Raw genomic sequence first — 18506 nt, forward strand, 5'->3', positions numbered from 1 at the left:
TAGTGTAGCAGTGAAGAAACAAGGACAATGGTTTGACAAGAAAATGTGTTTTTACCTCAAACATGTTTTTTTTTAAACAATGTGAAACTGTTTCTCAGTCGGAGGCTTCTGCACTCTAACTAAACACTAGAGCTTTCCCTGTCAGACAGAGGGAACTGTGCACAAATTAGGATTAATACGAGGAGTGGGGTAGAAATAGGTGTCATCTAAGAATGTGGAGTTTAAGATATAATCAGATTTGTAATATTGCTGTTGCCACCTCCTCCTCGTCACCCACCTACTTACTGCTACACTGTTCCTTCCGTTCCTTCCACGCTTCTTATATTATTTGTTAATTCTGTCCTATTTCCTCTGCTGCTGCTGCCGTCTCTGCTCTTGCTTTAGGTGTTATTTGCAATGCTAATGAGGCGAGGCAGCAAGTAATGGTTTGTAGGGAAAAGAGGCTGCCTGCAAAGATGGTGATATGGTAATATAGCTCACTGTGGCACATAGACAATTCTCATGCAGAGTGACTGCACACATGGTGTCTTGTGTAGAATCTCACGAGCGCTGTCAAATAAGGAAAAACAGATCATCAGAGCCTCGTGGAATGTGTTTAAAGTTGTGGCAATTTTAAAATGAAGTGTGAAATCACTGTTTCTGGCAGTATGTCTTTTTCTGCTTGAAATGCTTTTTTTCACATTTACCAAGTGAATTAACAAAGAAAGCACCTTTCATCTTTATTTTAAAATTGTAAATATTGGTGATGACTTGTTTCTTCAATCAGAAATGGCTGACAATTTATTCAAGAAGACAGAATCTAGACAATTTCCAATATGAAGAAATCTAAACCGTCACCTCTTCTCTTGTCAAAATGTGTTGGGTAGAAAGACACCAGTGATGTAGTGTGAGGTTTGATTCAGTATTTCAGGAGTGTGTTAGGAGCTTTGTACTTCAATCCTGTACCTCGCCATCACCTATTCTTTCCCTATCGCTGAAGTGGACCAGATGTTTCTTAGACAAGGACCAAAGAGCCATTCCTCAATTTCAACTGGTGTAATCATCGGGCAGCTTTCAGCAGGCAGATTCCCACTTATCTCCCCACTGCCCATGTGATTGAAATTACAGTCAAGGCAAGTAAATGGATTATTGAGCGATTGTGAGTGGCTCACTCTGCAGTGCTGGCCGTGTGTGTGTGCTCTCTGGCTCGGCAGAGAAAATATCTAACAATAGCTATATACTGAATGTTTCGGCTCTCAGATGTCTACAAGGGGTATTTATGTTATTGATTTTTTTTCAGTGGGCAGCACATAAAACCACTCTGTTTACAGTAGGGTTTTATGCCAGCCTTGCATTCACGTGGGCTTAACTATACACTGAGAATCATTGCTTTTACCTTGAATCGTGATTTTCCAATAGCGTGTTGCAGACATTTTCAGTCCCTCTTGTATTGTCGCCTCTATCGTGTCACAAATGGTTGTTACAGTTAAACCAATGCTGGCGAACCCTCCTGTGGTGTTTATATAATACATTTATATTAATCTTTATTTGAATGTTTAGTGAAATGTCTAATTTGATCAGTTAGTTGAGAAACATTCCTTCACTCTGTGGTGGCTCCCTTTTGTCAGGCAGCAAAGTCTCCAATAGTCTCCAAGTTGACCTGAGCAGCTCGTCTCACATTTCCTTTGTTGTCTCCTAGTTTATTTTTTCTTTGTTTGTATAATCCAGAGATGAAATGAGAAGTTGGACAGAAGTAGATGGAGTCAGTACGTTGTTTGAGTTGGGCGAACTAGAAGATGTGGAGTAGTAAGGGGCAGACGGGGGGGTGGGGAAGAGGATACAAGTGTATGTTTATTTTAGCCGCAGTTGTTGTGTTGTGGGACGACTGTGTGTGTTTAACTGGCATGTGATCAAACTCTCCTTTAAGCCTTTTTTGGACTTGCTCAGCTTGATCTCCGTCACTTTTCCTCCATTGTGCTCTGTTGAAACTCCAGGATGTTTTCATCTCCTGTGGTTTATAGAGAAACCTTAATTCATTTTCCATGAAGTGATACAGGGTCCTTCTCAACTGTAAGGGACTGACTATAGTTTCACCTTTTCAGCTGATAAGCAACCAGTCAAACTTGTCAGCAAACAGTTGCTTATTTACACATCAAGCTGTTATACAGCTGTTTCTACAGACCATGGTCCCACAGGCACACTCTTTTCAATCTGTCTCTTCCCACTCCTTAAACACAACTGGGAAGTTCATTAATGGAAAAAAGTAAAATCTTCATATTTATTATATTTTATTGTGGTTGTCAGATATAATTCTATACTTTTCAAGGCTGGTTAAAAATATCTAGAGCAGGTTTAAAAGACTCCATTCATTTAGTTGTTGTTGTTGTTGTTGTGTGATGGCTCAGTCTGTTGTGTTTCCAGTAGCCTGACAACTCAGTTATTTCCAAAACGCTGCCAAGAACACATTAGACAGTTGGTGTAAAGGTCAGCAGCATTTTGGCTCAGCATGATTCGAACCATAACCAGTCTGAAACAGCTGAGCAGACTCCGAGAGTCTGTCCGACCCTCTGGTCAGGTTCATTGAGCAGGCTTACTGAGTTAACCAGCTGTCAAACACATTCTCTCCTTTTCATTATTACAACACACTGAGCAACTGCAGAGAAAAACACAAGCCCAGAAGTGATAAGGGTAATAAGGTCCGTCACTTTTACTGCATTCATCGAGCTCTTAGTCACTGGCAGCTTAATATTAGCCCTCGTTTTCCAGCACAGATTTCATTGTGAAATTGGTGTGTTTGGGTAGTGCGCCACTTGAAAAGGCTTTTCACATGAGATTGCCTGCTCCCCATGGGGTTGGTACTGGAGCCTCCGCAGGCTGAGGGGGAAATGAGAAAATGACAGATAGTCTTTTCCAGTCTTTAGAACGACTTGTGCGAAAAAAAGATGAAAGACTTCGCACGTGCACTGGTTTAATCAAAAGTAAAGATACAACTAATGCAGTATTACTACACAGTAGGTACTTGAACTTTTATTAACGTTTATTCACTGAATAATCTTTACCAGAGTAGCAACTAAGTATTTTACTTTATTAATAAATCTGCCAGTTATTGAAACGACCTTGTTTCTTAGAAAAGATGTTGATATACAAACAATTAGCAGTATTTACTTTCCGCAGTGTAACAGCCACTCAAGGGTTTATAGACACTCACAGCACATGATTATTGGTTTGGTGTAAAACAGTAACAGTTCACATTGACTTCAGACACCATGTGTTTGATTACATTGAACAAAAACCACAATCGTCCACAACAGTACAGTCCTGTACAGCTGCCATAATAAACAATATAATCCAACAAGGGATTACGATTATAATAACAATTAACTATTTGTTAAGCACCTTTCAAACAAGAAATGCAGCTCAAAGTGCTTTACATACAATATACTTATAAGTAAAAACAAATCAACGTTGCCACCACAATGTAATTGGCAAACAATTAAGGTTGATTAAAAACATTAGAAAACAGTGGAAATGCCCATTCACTATATCTAAGAGACAAATATGTAATAGTCAAATGTCTTGTTTTGCCCAACAACCTAAAATCAACCCACAAAAATAACTGCTGATTCATTTTCTTTGGGTTAACTAATCAATGAATCAGTCGGTTGCTGCAGCTCTTCTGTGACACACTTACGATCTAAAATGGTCGGATGGTGGGTTGGAATCTGTGATGCAGTGAAAGTAGCAAACCAATAACTCTGTATGGCCTTAGTGGAGGAAAATAAGCCTGTCAGGACGGAGAAGATGAAGTATGTGACATTTGAATTGACTCTCCGAAGGAGCCGAGGCAGTGTGGTCTCTTATAAGCTCATGTATATTGTCTGGATTGAAGCATCAGTGACTTCTTCCTTGTGCCTCAGCTCGCTCTGCAGCTACAGTTTTCACCGGGTGAGCTCTTAAGTCTTTATCTCGCTCTTTCTCTCTCTCTGCCTCACATAACCCTCTTCACACTTCGCATGAGAGCACCTGAGCTTTCAGGGAAAGAACACACACACACACACACAAACACACACACAAACACACACACAAGCACACCCACTCACCCACACAAAAGGCACACACATCAACTCCAGCTGAGCCCCCTGCTTACAGCGGTATTAGGACTGCATCTTTCTCCCTCTGCTGTGGAAATAGCCTGATTACTGATGGCTGGGAACGGATATTGCCCCACACTATGAGTTCTCCAAGAGAAAAAAAACATCAGCTCACGTAAATGTGTAAACTAGACCTTTGTGTACCATCTTTGCTTTCTGCCACTGGCTACAAATAATTAACAGAACAGATTGTATTTGCTGCCAACATCCAAACTACTGGATTTTCTAAAATGATCTCTGTCCACATCTACACATTTTACGTGACAATTCATGCACACTGGTCATGCGTGTGCTGATGTAAACAGGAAGCAAAAGATCTGCTCTGTATTTGTTGCTTGTAGCTACAGAAAATACTACTAAAAAGACATGACAATGGTGAAATGTAACGGGGGATTTCTTTCTTTAGAGTTACGACAAAGTTTTAACCGCACTTGGCTTCACCACATGCCAAGTCGTTACTGATAAGAACCAATCAGGAAGTGAATACAGGTGGCTTCTAAATATATTGGGTTTTCGTGAGTTTCACAAGTTAAATGGGGCCAGCAGTATTTTTGGGCGCTCGGAAAGTGAACAGCAGGTGTAAATGTAGCAACAGTGATGCTTTTGAAAACTGTGGATGGAGCTTAAACCTGTTAAAAATACCAATTATAATCATTCATCTTAGTTTAAGTCTTGGATTTATGTTTTTAAAACCAAAAGTAAGTCATCTGCCATCAGTATTTCTTTTGACTCTGAGCCAAAACGGAGTTTGAAAGCCAGCCAATCGAGATGAAGGCTCAGACCTCGGTTTAGAGAATAAAAGAATTGCCTCAGCAAACATGAAAAAGATTGCCTCTCGAGCCATTTCCCTCTCTTGTACCCTGACTGCACTCACATCAAACAGCCCTGCTGCTGCTCAAAAGGTCAAAATCAGCGAGAAGCACTCTGCATCACTTTGCTTTCTGTGAAATGTTACACCCTCATTTGATAGGACAATTTCAAAACAAATGTAGAACAACACCATGCACGACAAATTTTGAAAATGTTAGTTTTAAAGTACTGAGCTACAGTCTAGTACATTTGTAAAATAGAATACTAACACGCAAGTACAAACATAGAAGTGAAACAGTACAGGGGAATGCATAATGCATGTTAGCATAGAGGGAAACACAAGATCTGGTTGAAACCTGCTGGTCCTGCTAAACTCTCACACATTCACTCCTCTGTACTCCACCTCTTCCTGCACCCCCGCTCCCTACAACAGGCCTTCCTCTTCTTGCTAATTATCAACTGCTCTGCCTTATTCCTCTCACAGCGAGTCAGGCTCTCTGGGAGCACAGTTGACCCACTTTACATGCAGACCTGTAGGCTAAAACCCCACTTATGGCCCCTTTGTCTCTTTTCAGTAAGCCCCACCTATGTATGTATAAATAAACATACAGTACATATGTATATACATCTGTCTAAAGAAAATATGCCCAATGAGTCAGTTTCCTGTCATGTCGCGTGTCTTAAATGTATTATTCACCTGAGTGGGAAAATTGCTGTTGGATTTAAAAATGTAGAAAAAAACAAAAGCGCTTTTTGTAAATACCACACCGCCCTTTCTGAATTTGGCCTTGTATTCCCCCCTGTTTTCACAAACTACATCAATATTTACACATTAAAGCAAACAGAGGCAACAGTGCATCTTATTAGTGCTGCGAAGTAAATATCAGTGCCCGTGTCACGCTCGGCTTAGACACAGACAAGACGGGAATATCCGGTACCAATTATAAACCAGCTTGTGTATCCGACTCGTGGCCGCTGACGCTGCCTGAAGCCCCCGGTGTCTGGGCCTCCTCCGCTCTGAAGGTTACACCATGTCCAGCATAACTACATACTGTAACTCATCAGACTGAAGTCATCATTAACACGGCTCCCTCTTAAAAGCACGGAGCCATTCTGAACATTTCCATCATTAGCCCGACGTGCCTCCTCGGCGCCTCCCTACCCCCACATAAAAAAAAAGAAAAATCAATAGCATCTGCTGCCTTTCAGCTCGGCCTGCTTCAGTGCTGAAGGAGACAAACAGTGGGTGAGCTAAATTGATTAAGTATCAAGCTATTTTTAGAGATGATGATTTCCAACTTTGTCCGAATTGATGAAGCAGTAAAAACAGAAGCAAAGCTCTAAAAGCACGAACCAAGTTGTGATGATTCCTACAAAGAAACTCATCATCCAGTACAATAACTCTCTGGTTAAATAAACATGAATGTGTAACCCATGCCTGCCACAGCTTTTAAAATAATAATGATTGGGCTCCAGTGGTGTCTGTGCGGCGTGAGCGTTCGTCACATGACCACCGTGGTTGTGGGTAATTAGCCTGTGACACAGGACCTTGCTAAGCTAACAAAGGATGCATATAGGAGAACTAATTACATTTTGTGGCATATTTGCCATAATTATCAACCCCACCAACCTTCACAGCCACGCTCTGTTGAGATGTTCGCCTCTTCAAGTATTATCGCAACGCGCGTGACGGCACACTGTTAATCAGGAAAGGGCTTTACTTCCTTCACCCGGCCTCCCCTTCCCCCAGCTGCCTCTGTTTATTTGCTCTGCATCTGTTTGATGTGTTCCTTCGCCGGGATAACAGAGGAACCCACTGGCGGAGGAAATGTTTGTATGTGAACATCTATGTTCCTATAACACTATAGATTTCCCGGTATTGTAGGGTGATATTGTGGGCTTAATAATAATGGATTGTATATATGCATGTGCTCCTTTGTCAAGCTGCACATAGTATTTGTGAACACCCATGTGTGGGTCAATTTGTTTTTTTTGAATGAATTCATCTGTGTGCTGAGTGTCTGTCTGTGTGCATGAGAATAACATGGCTCAATTTCCATTTTTATGAACAATCCCGTTACCTGTGTCAGGGAGACTGATGGAGAGAGGTCTGCTGGATCAATGTCACCGGGCCTCTGGCGTGCCAAGGAGCTTGTGCACCGTGTTACTGCTTCCTCTGCTGAGGCTCAGCCCCTCGCCGACATACTCACACACACAAGCATGCACAGGAACGAACTAGATACACTTACATTTGTCAAACATACACTATTTCCCACCAATTCACATTCATCCCTCAGCGTTTCTCAGCCGTCAGTAGACAGCATACGTTCTGACATTTGACAGGCCCATCAGCAGTTTTCCTCCTCGCACTCTGCAGACAGCCAGCCTGTGGAGACCCGAACATAACCTTGAGCTAACTTAACCTTGAGCTAAATGAGCTACTTAACCAGACCCACGGGACTCCTCTGATATTTGCTGGTCATAATGTTAACCATGGGTGCACAAGCCTCTTAGCAATAACCTGTGAATAAGACAAAGGAGACATGAGAGAAAAAAGGTTTCTTTAAAAAACCCCAGCTGTTAATATTTTTTGTCAGAACTGCTACTCATCCACACAAAAACACACACACACCATTTGACGTCGGCATTTATCCAAAGTAGTGAGAATTATATGCAGTGGGAGTGAAAGCAGAAGCCCTGGCAGTGCTCTCCTCTCCCCATTGAGCTGCACCACACGGAGCACACAGATAGATAAATCCTCGAGCAGAGTCAGATTAATCAGGAATGATGGCGGCTGTTAGACAATGTCAGGCAAATAAAATGCGTTCCCCCGATTCTTGTTGATGGCAGCACATGAACACTACTTGCCAAATTAAATCCCCCTATGGGCTTTTATGATAAAGAGCATGAACATAGGCTGGCAAAGTATAACAGTCTGGGATTTGACTATCAGAACTGAGAATTCATCCCCTCGTGTCTCGTCTCACACTTGTAAGGGAGAGGGTTTGATCTGCTCACCCACCGAGTGTCTTAAATATTTGAACGATGGGAAGCAAAGAACCTCATGGTAGCTCAGTGAAGATGTAATATAATAAAGCACCCTGCAGAAAGATTCTCTTATTACTGTATAGTAGTTTGCTACGGGCATTAACATATCTGTTTTTCACATATGTGCTGTATCTCTCTCAGTGCTGCACAATCAATAATGAGAATCTTATTAAAGCCGATATATCAATTAAGCCAATTTGGCTCATGTGGCCTATCACAGCTATAACATTAGACGAACATGATGTCTGATAGTTGCAGATATAAAAACTTTTTTGCAGAAACACAATGCCGAAAAACATACTGGGCTGATTTAAAAAAATTTAATATACATAATTTAGTAAAAATCCATATTTTATAGATGGTGAAAATACATAAATTAGTTAAAGAGCTCCTAGCTAGTTGTCATTTTCAGAAGAGAATATCCACACAGAAGAAAAGACGAACAACCCACCTATCTAAACGTATATAACAGCATATATTTCAATATCTTTACTCCCTAAAATTGCAGAAACAATACAGTGTCAGTCAGACTCGGCTCCTTTGTTTTGTTCTTTATGGTTTGTTGCCTTTTTCCTTTTTCGGCACTCGGTCAGATAAATCATAATCAGTCAGAGAGGAAATCATATAGCTCCTTAAATGAAGCCATACTTTGATGGATTCACAGGGCTCCACTGGTATTGTATTCTCGCTGCCAAGTTTCCACAGATGACTTGATTATAAAATATTGTTTCCACAGAGTGCAGAGCCCAAAGTCCGGCTGATTTAAGGGAATATTTTGACATTTTTGGAAATGCACTCGTGAGATCAGTGCCTCTCTCATGTCAAGAAATGGCCAGAAAATCTCAAAATACCAAGTAACTGCCCGTATAAACTTTTCAATGTCTATTAAATTTTATGTTCAGAATAAAATAATAAGAACTAAGCTAACCTGGCTTTAACATTATATTTATACGGCGTGGACATGAGTGCATCAGTGTTCTAATTTAGCTCTCAACAAGCCAATAAATCAGCATTGTACTTATTTTGAACAGTCATTTAGCAGAAAATGTCTTTGCTGAGCAACCATTTGCATTATCATGATTTGGGTTTATTGGTTTTCTCCGATTTTCTGATGAGATTTCAGGTTTAACGTTGAAGTTACAAGAGATTATTGGTTATATTCTATTTGTGGTCAGAATATGCATGTGGCTGTTGTGTTAAACAGTATTTATGAATCAAGCTGCTTCATGCAGATACAAATTTGGTCAAAGTGTGCAAATTAGTATATAAAGTCCTTCCATATAATCCACACATTAAATATGAATAGTTATGAATGGCAGCAGAGAACGGACTGCCTCACTGGTTCCTTCCCCCAGAGATGAGCCGTGCACTTGAGCTGACTGTTAAACAAGCGCTACTGTACATCACTGTGCACGAACAAAGCAATACACAAAGCCTCCCATCTCCTGACCTTAAGTTTAGTGAGCGTGCATATGTGTGTGTGTGTGTGAGTCTGTGTGTGTCTGTGTGTACCCGTGTGTGACTCTGTGAGTGTGTTCCCTCCACCTTGTATCAGTGTGTGTGAGGAGAGAGTGCCTGCAGGGGTGTCAGCGGAGGTTTAAGATATTCAGCTTGCTGTCAGCACCAACACATTTCTCCCTCTGCACCGCTGCACAGATATGGAAATCCAGCCTCCTCAGAATGCAGAGCACCAGATCAGCTTCAATTTATTCCATTCTGCTCTCTCCCTCTCTCTCTGCTACCTCCCTCCCTCCATCCCCCTCTCTCTGTTCTCTCCCTCCCCCCCACACACCTCTCCTGCTCTCTCCACTGTCTCCATTCTGTCTTTGGTTTTGTGTTTGGTCTGAGCTGCTCTGTTCATGGCATATGCCCCAATGAGGAATTGCAGGGAGGTGAGAGGGTTTTTACCGAGCGGCTTCAAGTCTTAGTGGAGAGTAGAAGCCTCATTCTTTGAATCTAGTAAAGTAGAGGAGGTGAGAGATTGCCTGAGTGAGAAAATTTGAGCACATATAGTCCTGTGTGTGTGTGTGTGTGTGTGTTTGTGTGTGTGGTGGGGGGAGACTTGTTTGTATTGTGCACATGCAACAATGTACCTGTCCCCTCACTCTTGTTAATTACCAGCAATAGAACCGCGGCGGCCCACATTGCCGGTGGTGAAACACAATTAGTCAGTTGCCAAGCCGCTCTCAAAAAGGCTATCTCACCAACACACAGTGTCATCAGTAATCTAGTCTCAGCATAATCTAAATGCCAATGTCTATCCTCTGTGATCCATCCCCTGCCCACACTACATTTACATTCTAATTAGATGTGGCCAAGGCCGCTTTATAAGGACCCTTTTTAATAACATGGCTGCATTCACCTTCTCACAGTCCCATCGCGGCTGTAAAAAAATAAATAAAACGAAAGAAAGAAGTAGGCCACACTTTATATTTTGTCCCTTTGACATTGTGGCTACTGAAGATTTAAGTAGCTTTTAAAGCCCTCAGCACCCGAGTGTGTGTAGCCTGACAAGAGGTTTTCTTGTCTCTGGAGGATGAATTATAAATGGAATTGCAAGAAATGAGATGTGGTGTCAAAGCAGGAATAAAACGCTAACTCTATACACATCATTCCCCATTCATCACACATTCAGGCATCAAGGATGTTTAATTGTCGTCTCTGTAGGATTATGTTTAACATCTTTTTGAATGAAGACTTCATTTATGATATTTGTACTAATATTTGTAGTATTTAGTATGTTATTTGTAATAACTCTGGTTTTAAGTGTAATAATATAAGAAATTCTCAAGCACAAGTTTTCTATGTTATTAAGCAAACATTGTTATCTATGTTCGTTTTATGAATCTAAAATATGAAAACTGATTTTCTGATCTGCTGAGATTCGACAGCTCTTTAAACAACATTCACTCTCAGTACTTTTAGCTTTAACAGTAGGAAGATGTGACAGAAGCTAATGTGAAGAGAATACAACATCTTCTGGATCGCTGCCCTCATTTTCACTCTTGTGACAGATCCCTCGAGGCAGGTGAGGAGTCTGGTTTCATTTGAAACTGTCAATTGGTTGATTTCAGGAGCTGAAAGAGGAAGATTGGCAGCTGTTTTCACAAAGTATGTAGCTTCCAACACATTTTCCTGAGCGGCTGTATGTTAGAATTCAAAGATCTGAGTCAATGCCGTTGACATTTTCCAGAACTTTCATGGTGCCTGTATAGGATTTTCCTACCATCGTCACCCCTTACATCTGCACAATACTATTATGACAACAGAGCCAGTCTCATTTCACACATACTCCCTTCTCTCTCTAAGCAATACCCAAGGTCAGGTTATAGATACAGAGCAAACTAGCAGTGCATTGTAGTGTCTACATTAAAGGACTTTCATATCTAACTCAGATGCCCCAGACAGAGAGGCACCAGCTCCAACTCTTTTGCATATTTCACCAGTGGCAAGACGTAAGGTCACAATGTGATTTAGGAATGCAAACTTTAGACTTAACTGTCCAATAGGGTGCGAGGAGCTACATGTAACATAGAGAGTAACAGCAATTCTAGCCTTTCATGGATGATGTGCTGTTAGAATGGGTGACGCAAGTAGAGGGAGATATACTGGGATGCTGTGGAAGACATCTTCATACTTGGGGGGGTGACAATTGCTCATGTTACTCTGTTAGCGTTTGTATGTTGTTCCAGCTTCTGGTCTCTTTGATCCATCACGACTACATTAAACTCTTCTGCATAAGACATCAGCTGCTGCCTCAGTTTTCCTTTCAGCAGCTTTCATCACACCGCCCACCAGTAAAATGTCTGAAACATGTCAGAGTGAGCTTGTGTGAACAGGAAAGAGTCCGGAAAATTCACTGCGAGCCAGTTGGCGTGTTGATGACACCTGACAGAGGCAAAGCTGAAAGAAATTATACAAATATCTCAGGAGGAGAAAGAGGAGCCAAACATGTAGAAGATACAAAGATGTCAACTTGGACAGACGATGAGATTCAAAGTCTTTTGGCAACAAGAAGTGACGCCAGTGTCGATGTGCTGGAAACAACAACATGTACATTTCAGCAGCAGAATTTAAATGTCCTGCCTCCTAGAAACTCGACTCGGGCTTCAGCTCTCGACTCAATGTTCCAGACATTTTCCTGAATATGTCTGACCCGGACAATCTTCTTCTGCTACGTTCTTCATATTCTTCACATTTTCAAGAGTTCATGTCTGAAAACGTCAAAAGACACTCGAATCAAAAATATAAAAACAAACACTTGACCCTGTACATTTACCTGAAACCTGAAAATCACCTTGATAAACTTAAATCCTCACATTTCCTATTATGTTCAGGTTAATAAACTCTGGCCCTTTATGACTTCTGAATCATTCTGTGTCCGCTAATGACCTGTGACGCTAAGTGGGGAAAGCGTGATGGAGTTTAACAGCGTCGTTATCTTCATTGACTCTATCATTTTTTTAGATCCTAAGTTAATTATTACACATGATCTTGTACAAAGATTACCTCTCATAACCAATGCTATATTATTATAAACTCTACTCTTTCAGTTTAACCATTCAAAATTTAACTATACTTACAGTCTAGTATTTGCAACAAGAGACTTCTGAAGAAAAGCACTTTTCCACACAGAATATACTGTAACCATTATAATGTTTAATGTGTTTCAGAAGGCTTTCAAATCTGCAAAGCTGTTTGTTGTTTGTATTCACACAGATTGACAATGGGGGGTTTAGATAACATCTGGGCTGGTTTAGATATCTCAAGATAATCTTAAGTGTGTCTTTTTCTATTAAAACATAAAACCACAACAGTGGATTGTGAAAATAATCAGATCTGGAAAGTGAATTAGAAATTAAATTTGTCTAAGCAGCCTCACAGTGTCTTTCTGTTCTCCGGGATCTTAGTCAGGACAAAGGAAAACATTAATGCTTAGACACAGATCTGCGGGGGAATGCTAAGTACATCCATAATACACATATGCCTATGATCTCATAATATATTTATACTTTAAACAAGAGTTGACAGAGCGCACGGAATTCATTTTATTTCCCTCTGTCGTGCTCACGTTGTCTCCAGATGACTTCTCTGTTTCCCATCGGCTTGAGAATGAAAATTAGAGCCTGGCCTCGACAATGCATCTACTCAAAAGGAACAAACACAAAAAACACGTGTTTTATTTCACACCACATGCAGCTTCAATAACAGTTACACCGAAAAAGAAACAGGAAGCGAAGAGTCATTTTAACCATATTGTTTTTGAAAATGAGCAAAACAATTCTAATTAAATTCAAGGCCGTGTTTGCGTGATATTTATTGAAGAAAAAAAAGGTGTAATTGAAGAAACGTATCTAAAGGTGTGGGGTTAGTAGTTGCTATGTCCTCGCTGTAAGGCAGCGTTCAACAGCAGCACAAGAGAAGTGACTGATAAGCTGTGTGGCTGTGACCCTGTTTTCAAGAATCACTCTGTGGCCTCAGGGACAAACCTGCTCCGTCTGTTACGGCACATTCATACAGGCAACTCCCAGTACCTGATAAACTCTCTGGCTCAGTCATAACAGGTTTCCAAGTTACTGTGGGAAGAAAAGCCAGCTCCAGTGTTTTCTTTACAACTAGTGAGGTTTGACTAACAGCACTGTTCAAAAAAGGAAAAGTCAGACATCAGTGGATCTACAGCAGAGACGCTAGTTCAAGACAAGAAAAGTCAAATTTTTTTATTTTTTTATTAAGAATCTGTGTCTCATTGCACAGAAGTAGCTTGAAATTGAAATTTGGTAAAACCCTTGTAGTCACCATGAGCTATTCTGAAATGCTCAACAGAACGTGAAGCCAGATTGAACTTCAACTTATAGTTTCTGTTTCGCCAAAGGAATATTTGTATTAGTTATAATATATACACCTGAGTCTGTAGCTTTTCAAGAGCAGCACTGTGTCCACGAGTAAATCCTGAAATGAAGAAGAGCACATTGAAAGCAAGTCGAAAGGAACTGATGTGCAAACTGGTAGACATTCACATTTTAGTGAGACAACAACATTTATTTTATTTTTACTTTACTAACATATGCTTTCCAAAGTAACTGGTCCTGCCGTACAAAGTAAAGTTATTGCAACATGCTTACACACGGTGTCTTCAAACTAAAACGATTTCCCTCCAGACGAGACGTTCAGCTTTGTATCAGAAGGAATGTACGTCCATACTGACACACCTGAATATGCAAGTCATGTGACCATTGCCATACACTGGGCATGTACATACAAGTCTAAACAGGAAGTAGATTGTCTACTTGGCCTTTGGTTGCTTAGTTGCCGAAAATAACACAAACGAGCGACTGTGCCTGATGAGAACCAATCAGGAAGCAGTTGTGGTTCCAAACGTCTCTATCTTTTTCTGTTCTGACTGAAATGCAGCCCAGGAGTTCTCAAACAAAAACGTGGCCAGCGACATTTACGATCTTCTCCGTTTATCGGCAACAGCGATGTTTTATAAACCATAGTAGAGGAGGAGGCAGTGAACTGAATTGAACCAGGTTGCATTTTATTGCTTGGGAGTTCCGCTCCTCGTTTCCAAGGGTGTGAATGCACCATTTCATTTTTCAGTCTGTGAGCGACTTTATTATTACTAAAGCAAGAAGCTTCCTTTTGTCTATGCACAGCGTTAAACATTTGGAGAATGTATTTTTACTGCTTTGGTTGAATTCTCTCAGGAGACGCTTGAAGCAGAATTGCCAGTGAAATATTATTAAGAGACCATGGATGTATAACAGAACCCAAAATTAATATTCATTTCTTAAACTCAAACTGGGCTGCAAGCGGGTTTTGAATCATTTAGTATGTGTTTCCATTGCACTGAAGAGTTTTCACTAGACTGCGATTCCCCTTTTTGCCAGGACATCTGATTGGCTGTTGACATCCAGTGACTCCGAAAGGCTCTGCCACGTCCAACATTCTCTGGCTGACGGACTTTAAACTGTTCGCACGTCATCTAAGCCTTCACGGTTGTTTCGGCTCTGCAGTAAAGCGATTTTGGGGAAGTTGTTTATCATGTGTACTCGCAATGTGAATGTGGAGTTTGGTTTGGAAAGAAATCTGCCGGAGCCAAGTAGCCACAGATGGGAGCCTTGACATCAGGTCTGAGGGGAGAGTATTTTAAAGTCCATTACACTCAGTATTGAATTTGTGTTAGCGTAACAGTTTAACAAAATGTTTAAGTCAGGAAGTTTTAACTGTGATTGCAATGTCAACAGTGTAGTCTAAGAAAATATATTGGTCCTCAAAAGTTTTTAACACTGATCCACTGAACTGAAACTGAACCAAAGTTTGATGTAGGCTGAAGCCTTTTTACCCGGCATCGCCTCCAGCATGTAATCAATATGTATACAGTGTAACACCCTCGACTAACTCTCAGCTGAAGCTCACACACATTGCCGGCAGTACTTCTCCTGGAAATAATCACAATCTTTGTGTTGTTTATCTCTGCGCCGTAGAAACTAAACCTGTGGGTGTCGAGACATTCTTAACAATGTGTCCGGGTTCTACTTCTCTCTGTATCAATTAGCATTTTACTTTGGCTGTAATTTGCTGAGCCTAGAATTGTAGTGTATTTAGAGATAATCCCTGTTTGTGAATCAAGCAGGGATTATGAGTCAGCGTCGGTACAGTGTTGTCTGATCTGACGCTCCGGGACATCAGCAGGTGAACATCATACCTCCCACTACATTCATCATGAGTGAAAGGCAAACTATGGAAAATGCCAGAACCCAATTCTAGAGCTCATGTCTGAAATTGTCTCCTGCATCTGTGAGGGGACCATTACAATTCTTCTTTTTAAAAGTACCAATGAGCAGCTGCAGTTCGTGCCTGGAAGCCCCTCGAACACTGAAGCTGTTCAGGATCGACCTACTCAGATTCCGTGTCTTTGCCTGAGCGTTGGAATTGCTAGCCCTTCAAGTGTAAGCTGTCAATCACAAAGCGCCGAACGGACAGTCTGAAGGTGGTGGGAAAAGTACTTTTCAGTTTGTCAGCTGGAGGTGGTCTTCATCGCTCAGGTCTGTAACTTTGGGAGACTGACAGGTTGAATTTCTACAGCGGTGAGCCGGCTGTGTGTTGGAGTGAAAATGGGCAAAGCACCAAATGCTGTTCTGATTCTATTTTTCCTCGAAATTCCTCACATATTCACATTTTCTGTTGCCTGTTGGTTGGTGGAGTGCAGCAGTGGCCTCTGTGCAGTTGGCCTATAACGAGCAATACGTCTTAATAATTGTGACAAATGTAGTTTTCATAATATAAAACTTAGATGGAGTCCAGAGGCGCACTGGAAACTGTTGACCAATCAAATCAGTGTGGGTCAACTGGCCATTTGGAGCAGACTTAAAGAGACAGGACAAAAATCAAGTTTTTTAGACAGAGGCTGAAAAGAAGAGCTGCAGCAATCGACCGTCTTGAGGAAAGTGATGTGCTTTAAACATGTAAACATTGTTAAGTAATAACCCAAATTAAACATTATGAACCTTAATAGGAATCATAAAATGTCTCCATTAAACATTTATACTGGGACTTGACAATATCCGGGTAAATTACAGTGTTTACTAAATGTTACCCCCACGTCTTTACTGCTATACGTCTGTCTGCCTCCCAACCAGCACCACCTTCACGGTCCTGACGTGTCAGACACTGGTTCTCCAGCAAGTTGTGACTAACTGTCATGTGTGTGACTAAACAGGCTGAACAGCATGCTGTTGGTTGGAGAAATCATTTAGCCATTACAGCCCCTCAGTGTCTGTGAATACAGCTTCAGGCTAGAAGGTTTGGACAGACCGAGAGATGGAGAGAGACTGCTTTCTCTGCAGTGGGAAGCAGGGATGACGCTTCCTTCTAACCCCTTGCAAACAGCATGCCAACACAAGTCTCCAACAGCACCCTCTCTATCCACTTGTAAATTCACCAGCTCGGCAGCACAGGAAGGGAATGTAAATTAGGTGTGACTAACGGCAACATGGGAATCCAGGCAGTATTTCCCCTCCTTCTCTTGCTTTTCTCCCTGGCTACCAAGGAATTACACCCCCTCCCCCTTCCCAACCCCTGTATGCATAGAGAGAGAGAGAGAGAGCTCTTAAATGTACCATATATAGAAGGATGACACACTAGCTTCACCTGGCAGAGTTTGCACTGCATCTCTTTTTATTTTCAGTCTTTTTTATGACTGTAGTCATCTTTGGCTGCATCCACACTACGAACCTTTAGTTATACAACCTATCACAGTTTTTTTCCTGCCGTCCACATTTCTCCTACGTTTTCAAATGCCCAAAATTGAGATGTTTACGAAAAGCTGCCTGTTCTGTTTTATGGCAACATAACATTGTTTTCATTTTGGAAACAATGTTGGAGTCACTCGTATTCAAGTCCGATTGGTTCTTACCAGTCCCAACTCGACTACCAGCATCAAAGGCAAAACGTGACAAACACTTTCTTTCATCATCGATTCCATTTCCTCATTGTTCCAAGAAAAAGAAATCCCCTGTTTGCCCATTCAATGAATTTTCTGTAACTAAGCAGCCAACTGCAGAGTCAACAATCGGCACCGGCACGCACATGACCAAATTATGTTCACTTGATATTCATTTAATACGAGATGAAATGCTCATCTGAACGAGGATTGTTTAAGTTTAATAACTAAATGCTAAACACGCTCTATTTCTTCTTTTCCTCCGTTAGAGCTTTTAAAAGAGGGGCATTTAAGCCAACCAATGCTAGGTCCTGAAAAAACATGGAAATAGGTTTTGCAAGAATATATGAGTCATATAAACTAAATAAACTAGTAATGTGACTCAATGAATGGGGATGTTGTTGGGTTGTTCAGTGATACTGGTGTCTACACAACTATTTCATTGATTATTCATGACCGTGTCTGTCCTAGCCGTGTTAAAATGTAACCCATAAAGAGAGATAGATAGATGGATATGGACATTATAGGGATGTCAGAGCATATTTCTTGTCACCACCATTAAATCCTGCCATTGAGTTTAATATTGTTAAAGCTTTTCCACTCCGGGCGCTATATTGTGATAGACTCTGAATTGGTTATTGTGGGAGCCCAGTGGGGATGAATGTCACACACACTGTTACATTCAATCAAAGCTGGTGATGCTCCACTTTTACCTTCACTTTTCTGTGTCATCACGGCTGGAAGTAATTTCCTCATGTCAAGGCGCGCTATCTGAAGGTGCATCAACATGTGGTCAGAGTGTAGCGGTTCTAGGTTTATTATCCAGGTGCACTGGGACTGGTGTGTAATGAAAAGATGGCATACAGAATTCTGCCTTTTTTTATTTATTCTGCGGTGCGTAGGCAGTTACTCTCACAGCAAGAGAAGTGGCGACCAGCTTATTAGTCTTGTGATTATTATTGCAAGGAAGCTGATGGCCCAGCATGTTATTGATGTCAGCAGACCTCTATTTCAGTCTAATAAATACTCTTTGCACTGCTGCCCCTGGATTTCCAAGGGATTATGCGAGTTCT

The 18506-nt window shown here is 41.2% G+C and overlaps 1 protein-coding gene and 1 long non-coding RNA gene across 2 annotated transcripts in view; one reads left to right on the plus strand and one right to left on the minus strand.

The window, feature by feature from the left end:
• trip4 (thyroid hormone receptor interactor 4) overlaps window positions 1-18506 on the plus strand; it is a 63410-nt gene that overhangs the window by 39465 nt on the left and 5439 nt on the right. The window lies entirely within an intron of this gene.
• Window positions 13077-14183, minus strand: LOC128444273 (uncharacterized). The gene is made up of 3 exons (XR_008339126.1): window positions 14111-14183; window positions 13891-13937; window positions 13077-13132 (listed from the first exon to the last, which is right to left on the minus strand). It is a non-coding gene; the product is annotated as an uncharacterized LOC128444273 (long non-coding RNA).

The sequence above is a fragment of the Pleuronectes platessa genome, chromosome 1 (genome assembly GCF_947347685.1).
Source record: "Pleuronectes platessa chromosome 1, fPlePla1.1, whole genome shotgun sequence".
Lineage (NCBI taxonomy): Eukaryota > Metazoa > Chordata > Actinopteri > Pleuronectiformes > Pleuronectidae > Pleuronectes > Pleuronectes platessa.